This window comes from Erpetoichthys calabaricus, chromosome 4, assembly GCF_900747795.2.
Source record: "Erpetoichthys calabaricus chromosome 4, fErpCal1.3, whole genome shotgun sequence".
In the NCBI taxonomy this organism is placed as follows: domain Eukaryota; kingdom Metazoa; phylum Chordata; class Cladistia; order Polypteriformes; family Polypteridae; genus Erpetoichthys; species Erpetoichthys calabaricus.
In genome coordinates, this window is record NC_041397.2 from 15,302,124 (window position 1) to 15,310,652 (window position 8,529).

An 8,529-nucleotide genomic window follows, 5' to 3' on the forward strand; every position below is an offset into this window, starting at 1 on the left:
TGTCTGTTTCTTAAAAAGTCAGACCCAGAGACGTGTCTCTTGTCCAAATTCATACTGAGTAGTATGACATGGAGAACCCTGAAATGAGAAATGTATATACTAGCCACGGTACCTGTCGAAGACTGCTGATAGAATAATTTAAAAATATTTGCCATCTCTTGCCCTACATGCACCATTGGCGCCTTTCCTCTGTATTCACGTGTGTATGAATGTCTCTTGACCGGTGCTTCGTCTACTGAGCGCATACCCATCAAGCCAGCTTCTCAGAGGTTAGCAGCATATGCTAATTACAGCACATTGCTGTACCCACCACACGACGAACCACCAGGATTGGGACCCGAGTGCAGCGGGTGACATCTCAGCACCACAATGAACAGTGTGAGGTTTTTTACGCTGGCTGGAGCGCCAATCCTGCCACCAACCCCAGAGTTTCCCTGTATGTTGGTGGACCTTCCTGCAGGTTAACGTCATACCCAGGATTGCAGGTTAAAGGCCTTACTCAAGTGTCCCAACGGAGTAGAGTCACTTCTGGCATTTTATGGGATTCAAACCGGATCACTTGTCCGCTTCTGAGACTCTGGCATTATTTTCGGGACTTGAAATTACCTCTTTGAAAAAGTCTCGTTCCAGGATTTTTTTTAGATAATAGAGAGATTTAATTCTACAGATAAGATTCTGGCATGACAAGTCAGCTTTATTTACAGTAAATACCCAATAAAACGAAGTTCCCATAAGCTAAAGGCTAATATATAACAAATAAATAACTAAAAATCTATACACAATACTGTACTTCATTATTAAATCTGAATTAACAAACACTGAATTTGTGTCTTTCACTTGTTTTTTTAAAGGCAAACAACCGCTCATTAGTATAACCTGTAAGTGAAAGCACACGTCATATTTTTGAACGACTACACTGAGGCATGTAATGCCGTCTCACAGTTACAGATTTTTAAAGTAAAGGAAATGACCGTTGTTTTCAAATTCTGGATTAGTCCACAGGCATAAGCAATAAAACCTGCGGTTACTCAACAGAAGAAACCTTGAGATCATCAAAACAAAGGCTGTTTAACAGAAGTGCAGAAGTAAAGGATTCGTGTCAGGAGGAGAAGTTCGATTTCACACAGGAAGCTTAAAAGTTGGGACACAATATAGAAAAATAAAAGACAGATTTGAAAAATGAAAGCACCATGAGTTCTGGCATTTCGAATCTGAATTACTTTGACCCATCTGTTAAATATTACTCTACAGTAATATTTATTATGATGCCATTTCAGACATTGTGATTAAAATGCAAATTGCAGACTTTCATTTAAAGGTATTTGCATATTGTACATTTTGGTCACAGCATTTAGCAATGACAACACTTTTTCTACTCGGTCCCCTAGGGCACCATAATGTTTGGACACAGCAATGGCAGGTCTATGAAAGCCATCATATTTAGGACTTTGTCACATGTCCCTTGCACGCAATAACAGTTGAAGTCTGAAATTCACAGACATCAGCAGGTGCTGAGGGTCTTCGCTGGTGATGCTCTGCCAAGCCTCCAATGCAGTCATCTTTAGCTCCTGCTTGTTATGGGGGGCTTGTCCCCTTAAGTTTTCTCTTCGGCTTATGGAAGGCCGGATCAATTGGATTTAAATCGGGTGACGGGCTTGGCCATTCCTAGAGCTGTCCATTTTTTAGCTTTGAAAAACTCCTGTGTTGCCTCAGCAGTGTGTTTGGCTCATTATCTTGTTGTAGGATGAAGTGCCGTCCAGTGAGTTTGGAGGGATTGACTAGAACTTAGATAGAGAGATAGATATTAAAGACACTACATGATAGATAGATAGATAGATAGATAGATAGATATTAAAGACACCATATGATAGATATTAAAGACACTACATGATAGATAGATAGATAGATAGATATTAAAGACACTACATGATAGATAGATAGATAGATATTAAAGACACTACATGATAGATAGATAGATAGATAGATAGATAGATAGATATTAAAGACACTACACGATAGATAGATAGATAGATAGATAGATAGATAGATATTAAAGACACTACATGATAGATAGATAGATAGATAGATAGATAGATATTAAAGACACTACATGATAGATAGATAGATAGATAGATATTAAAGACACTACATGATAGATAGATAGATAGATAGATAGATATTAAAGACACTACATGATTGATAGATAGATAGATATTAAAGACACTACATGATAGATAGATAGATAGATAGATAGATAGATAGATAGATATTAAAGACACCATATGATAGATATTAAAGACACTACATGATAGATATACAGTATAGATATTAAAGACACTACATGATAGATAGATATATAGATATTAAAGACACTATATGATAGATAGATATAGATATTAAAGACACTACATGATAGATAGATATTAAAGACACTATATCATAGATAGAAATTAAAGACACTACATGATAGATAGATATTAAAGACACTGCAGTGTACATGATAGATTTTAAAGACACTACATGATAGATAGATACTTTATTAATCCCAAGGGGAAATTCACATACTCCAGCAGCAGCATACTGTATTGATAAAAACAATATTAATTAAAGAGTGATAAATATGCAGGTAAAACAGACAATAACTTTGTATAATGTTAACGTTTACCCCCCAAGGTGGAATTGAGCAGATCAGATGTTTCTCTACACCTCAGAATTCATTGTACCGTCAGCAGTTCCGTCATCAATGAAGAGAAGTGTGCCAGGACCTGTGGCAGCCATACATACCCAAGCCATAACACCCCCAGCACCATTTGTAACAGATGAGGTGGTCTGCTTTGGATCTTGCTCAGTTCCTTGTGATCGCCACACTTTGCTCTTGCCATTACTTTGATACAGCAGGTTCATTTTTGTCTCGTCTGTCCTCGAGACCTTTTTTTCAGAATTCTGCAGGCTCTTTGAAGTCCTTTTTCACAATATTGTTTCCACAATCATGAACATCTCTCTTTTTCTTATAAAACTGTGTAAAAGAATTGAGTCTCAATAAACTGGAAAGGTTTGGGGCAGCCACCCGTATATTGTCCCTGGGTGCAAAAGAGTTTTTAAGTAAGCACTGATGTGCATGGATTGAGCTCCAGACTGAACTGAACTAGTGGTAGAGATAATGGCGGTTTTAAAGGGTGAGACCGGAAGTGATGTCAACTGAGCCTGAAGCCGGAAGTGGCATCTTTCTTGGCGCCAGAACTGGAAGTGATGTTGTTGTTGTAGTTGTTAAATCAGGCAGGTTCTCCCATATTTGGCCTGCAGAGATAACAGAATAAGGTTTAGCACACCCCGCCACCCCTTGGCTGGAGGGTAATGACCTCCACTAGGCCCATTCAGCTCCCTCCTAATCACACATGTGTGAAAACAGTTACAGTCCCCCTGTTCCTCCACTCCTGTGGTATCCTCTTCTGTTCATCGATCGTCTGCATTTGACCCCACAGCACATCTGCTCCCTCTTCTCCTACACTCTTCCACACTTGCCTACCTTGACCATCTTCAGTTTTCATACCGCTCAAACAGGTCAACTGAGGATGCCACATGCTCTGCCCTTCACCTCTTCCTGACACATCTGGATAAAAAAGTCACATATGTCAGGATGCTATTCATAGACTTTAGCTCTGCCTTCAACACCAAAGCTGGTTGTAAAACTGAGCAGGTTGGGCCTGAACACCACCCTCTGCAGTTGGATCCTGGACTTCTTGACAGAGAGGCCCCAGTCAGTTCAGATGGGCTACAACACTTCCAGCAACATCACACTGAGCACTGGAGCACCGCAGGGCTGTGTGCTTAGTCCACTGCTGTTCACCCTGCTGACTCACGACTGCACAGCCACACACAACACCAACCACATCATCAAGTTTGTGGATGATACTACGATGCTGGGACTGATAAGCAGGGATGATGAAACAGCATACAGAGATGAGGTGGAACGGCTGTCTGAACAATCTATCTCTCATTGTGGACAAGACAAAAGTGATAATCGTGTACTTCAGAAAATCACGCCCTGCCCACATCCCACTTAGCATCAACGGTTTAGATGTGGACACTGTTAGGAGTACTGTACCAAGTTCCTCGGTGTGCACATAACTGAGGAACTTACGTGGACACATAACACCTCATCACTAATCAAGAAAGCCCAGCAGAGACTACACTTCCTGAGGCAGCTGAAGCGAGCAAGTCTTCCCCCTTCCATCCTCACCATGTTCTACAGAGGCACCATTGAGAGTGTTCTGAGCAGCTGCATCACTGTCTGGTATGGCAACTGCAACATATCTGACCGCAAGTGCCTGCACAGGATAGTGAAGACAGCAGAGAACATTATTGGGGTGCCTCTCCCTTCACTACAGGACATATTTTACAAACGCAGAGTCCGCATTGTGCAGGACCCCTTACACCCCTCACATGGACTTTTCACACTTCTACCAATCCAAGAGAAGATGCTGCAGCATCAGAGCCAGATCTGCCAGGCTGCAGGAGAGTTTTTTACCCCCAAGCTGTTAGACTCCTTAACACCATGCTGCCCCCTGGGATCTTCCACACGGCCTCAACCACCTCTAAAAACAGAACTTTTATACATGCGAGCCGCTGTCCTGCAAAGACGAGTGTGCAGGTAGAGAAGAACTGAAAATCTCATACTGACCTTTAAGGATTTTGACACTCTTGGTATCCTTCTGCTGTGAAACATTCTGACCTGTCATTGTTTACATGTCTTAAACAACTATTATCATAAATAGATAATAAAGAAATTATCAGTGTATTATATTACATATCTATTGACTATATTTATGTATCTAGATTGCAAATACCATACATTGCATCAATGTTCATATTACTAACTACACGTCGATATTGCCGCTACTTCTTTGTCTTGTCTTTGCACAATGTCTTGTCTTGTTTGTGTTTTAATTTTAAATTTAAATTGTTAATTCTATTTTTAATTTATTATTCGCACATCATGTTGTTACACTGTGGACCCTGAGCTTCACAGTTTTGTCTATCTGTATACAGGGGGTCCTTGGGTTATGACACAGTTCCGTTCCTACAACAGAGATGTAACCCGAATGTTGGTGTAAGTGGAAACACACCGTACCCTAAGTCACTTACCTATCCTAACACATTTTGCAAAATCATAATCTAGAACATAAAAACACAACTAAGCCACAGAAAAAAGGACATAAATATGCTGTACTGTACACTGTACAGAAAAAATAAGTGTAAAAAAAAATCCTCATCTTTGATCCTTCTTACGTCTCAAAGTTTTTATGGGAGTGAGCGCTGTAAACTCGAAACGTCATATGTCAAGATGTTGTAACCCGAGGACCCTCTGTACTTGTGTGTGGTTGAAATGACAATAAAGTTCACTTTGACTTTGACTTGTGCTGATTATTTCATCCAGTCCTGTTGCCTTTTCATTTTCAATCATATCTGAATTGTTTGACTTGTAACTTTAAACTTTGGAGCAGAGGGATAAATCAAGGAAAAATGTGTCTTTGTGCCAAATACTTTTATGGATGGCACCGTATGTGATGTCGTGTCATTCTATAAGCAGCTCTTAAGCTAACAAGTTAAATTTCTGTACACTAAGTACTGGCAAACCCCAGTGATTCTGTTTAATGTAAACTCCAGTTTTTTGAGTTCTGTGCAGTCTTTGATTTGTCTTCTTTTTCTTTTTTTTTCAAAGCTTTATTCATCTAATCTTATTACTAAGAAAGAACCTGAAGGTGATGATTTTGCTGGATTTTTCCTTGAAGATGTAAAAAGAGAATTGAAGAGAGGAGAAAAACTGGTATGACAAAAAAAAAGTTGTGATGGCCTGTGATTGTGCAAGTTGTTACTCTCTAATGCAAAACATGAACTTTACAAATCCAAACCTTCTAGTAGAGTAATGTTAACAAGTTTAACTTCCACACTCCACATTAATTCAGACTGACTCTTTATTAATAGAATGGCAGATTTGTGCAAGCTGAGTCAAGCTGGTCTTTGGGCTGCAAATTTGATAAAGGAAGGAGATCTGCTGTCTGATTATCTAGTATGCCTCAATAAGAGAACTGAACAATATGGACTAGGGCGTCCCACACACTTTGCCTCAGATCTTTTCTTCATCTGCAGCATGCCTTTCTGAAGCTGTGATTGGAGCATTGCCCTGTGGTCGAATACAATTGACATCAGTTTTGATTGTGGTGGGCAAGGGTATAACAGGGACGATCTGTTAGCCCAATTCCAACCTCAAACAGCACCATCCATGGAACAAGCGGTTGTAGTCATGATGGCCTCTAATTTTGTCATCAGGCTTTCTTCTCTTGCTTCCTCCAGTGAGGTCAGAATCAGTCCTGTTTTGACGATTGTTTCCGATTACAAAGTCTTAATTCTGGGCGGCACAGTGGGTAGCGCTGCTGCCTTGCAGTTGGGAGACCTGGGTTCGCTTCCCGGGTCCTCCCTGCGTGGAGTTTGCATGTTCTTCCCGTGTCTTCGTGGCTTTCCTCCGGGCGCTCCGGTTTCCTCCCACAGTCAAAGACATGCAGGTTAAGTGGATTGGCGATTCTAAATTGGCCCTAGTGTGTGCTTTGGTGTGTGGGTGTGTTTGTGTGTGTCTTGCGGTGGGTTGGCACCCTGCCCGGGATTGGTTCCTGCCTTGTGCCCTGTGTTGGCTGGGATTGGCTCCAGCAGACCCCTGTGACCCTGTGTTCGGATTCAGCAGGTTGGAAAATGGATGGATGGAAGTCTTAATTCCTATGGCAATGGTACTTTTTAAATTTCTTGTGCGTATAGTCCATCTTAATAAAAGCATAAGTCTCTGTGTGTCTGTCCAGTTGCTCTATCTCTGTCATTCCAAAAGACGGCGCATCACAAACATTTTTATTTAAACAAATGTATGACAGCAAATGCTTTTGATGCACCAACTGTTGGAATGGCAAGTGCAAGGGATATTATTTCTACATGCATCGCAAAATACACTCCAGTAGGTGCACTGGAAATGTTGACGCGGAGGTCTACGTTGATTAGCACAGCTTGTAAAAGGATAAGCATCTGTGTGTCTGTCCAGTTGCTACGTCTCTGTCATTCCCAAAGGTGGCGCATTACAAACATTTTTAGTAATAACATGTGTTGCAATTGTCATTCCAACAGTTGGCACATCATAAACATTTGGAACAATGTTGTCAGGTCTGCGGTTCTCTCACCCAATCTTGTGATTGTTGTCCACAGGAAAAAATGAAATGGGCATTCACAGGTTTTTGGCTCTACTTTTTAAAAAAAAAACTAAAAAAAACAAAAAAACAATGTGGTATTTTGGGCTATTTTACAACCCCCTTCCACTGCATTTTTATCATGTTTTTCACCCATCTGGCACCCCTTTCTCTGCTAGTCGCACTTGTTTATGTTCTTTACTGTTGTAAAATCTCTGATGGGAATCACCCCCCCCCCCCCCATTGTGTGGTGATGGGTATTCATTCTGTTACTCAGAAATACCACTGAGGTTACCCCCCCCCCCATTCAGACTTTAATGGTATGTACCTAATGCTCTTGCTCTGGTGTGTCATTTTGTCTACCTCAGGCATTGGGCTGTTTTTTTTGGGCAAATTCGCTATTTGTGTCATTGGGCTATTCATTTTTTTAGGGAAAAGGCAACCCTGATTTGGAATGACAAATGCAATGCATTTTATTACTACATGCATTACAAAATACATTCCAATAGATGGTTCACTGCAAATGTCAATGCTGAGGGCTACATTATGGATTACTTAGTTTTCCACCCATCTTAGACAGGTCACACAACTAGTAAAAGGATAAACATCTGTGTGGCTATCCAGTTGCTACGTCTCAGTCTTTCCAAAAGATGGCGCAACACCAACATTAACATTGCTGTTACAAATTCCATTCCAAATGGCATATAACAGAGACGTATGCATTGCACATGTCATTCCAACAGATGGCGCATCACAATCATTAACATTGCTGTTACAAATTCCATTCCAAATGGCATATAACAGGGACATATACATTGCACATGTCATTTCAACAGATGGCACATCACAAACATTAACATTGCTGTTATATGCCATTTGGAATGGAATTTGTAACAGAGACATATGCATTGCATGTCATTCCAACAGATGGCGCATCACAAACATTTGGAATGACAAATGCAATGCATTTTATTACTACATGCATTACAAAATACATTCCAATAGATGGTTCACTGCAAATGTCAATGCTGAGGGCTACATTATGGATTACTTAGTTTTCAACCCATCTTAGACAGGTCGCACAACTAGTAAAAGGAGAAACATCTGTGTGGCTATCCAGTTGCTATGTCTTAGTCTTTCCAAAAGATGGCACATCACCAACATTAACATTGCTGTTACAAATTCCATTCCAAATGGCATATAACAGGGATATATACATTGCACATGTCATTTCAACAGATGGCACATCACAAACATTAACATTGCTGTTATATGCCATTTGGAATGGAATTTGTAACAGAGA

At 40.4% G+C, this 8,529-nt stretch overlaps 1 protein-coding gene across 3 annotated transcripts in view; it reads left to right on the forward strand.

The window, feature by feature from the left end:
* LOC114650060 (uncharacterized) overlaps positions 1-8,529 on the forward strand; it is a 170,322-nt gene that overhangs the window by 3,314 nt on the left and 158,479 nt on the right. For all 3 annotated transcript variants that reach the window (XM_051926371.1, XM_051926370.1, XM_051926372.1), the window contains exon 2: positions 5,723-5,827. The gene's annotated coding sequence lies outside the window, so the exon portion shown is untranslated. The remainder of the gene's footprint in view (positions 1-5,722; positions 5,828-8,529) is intronic.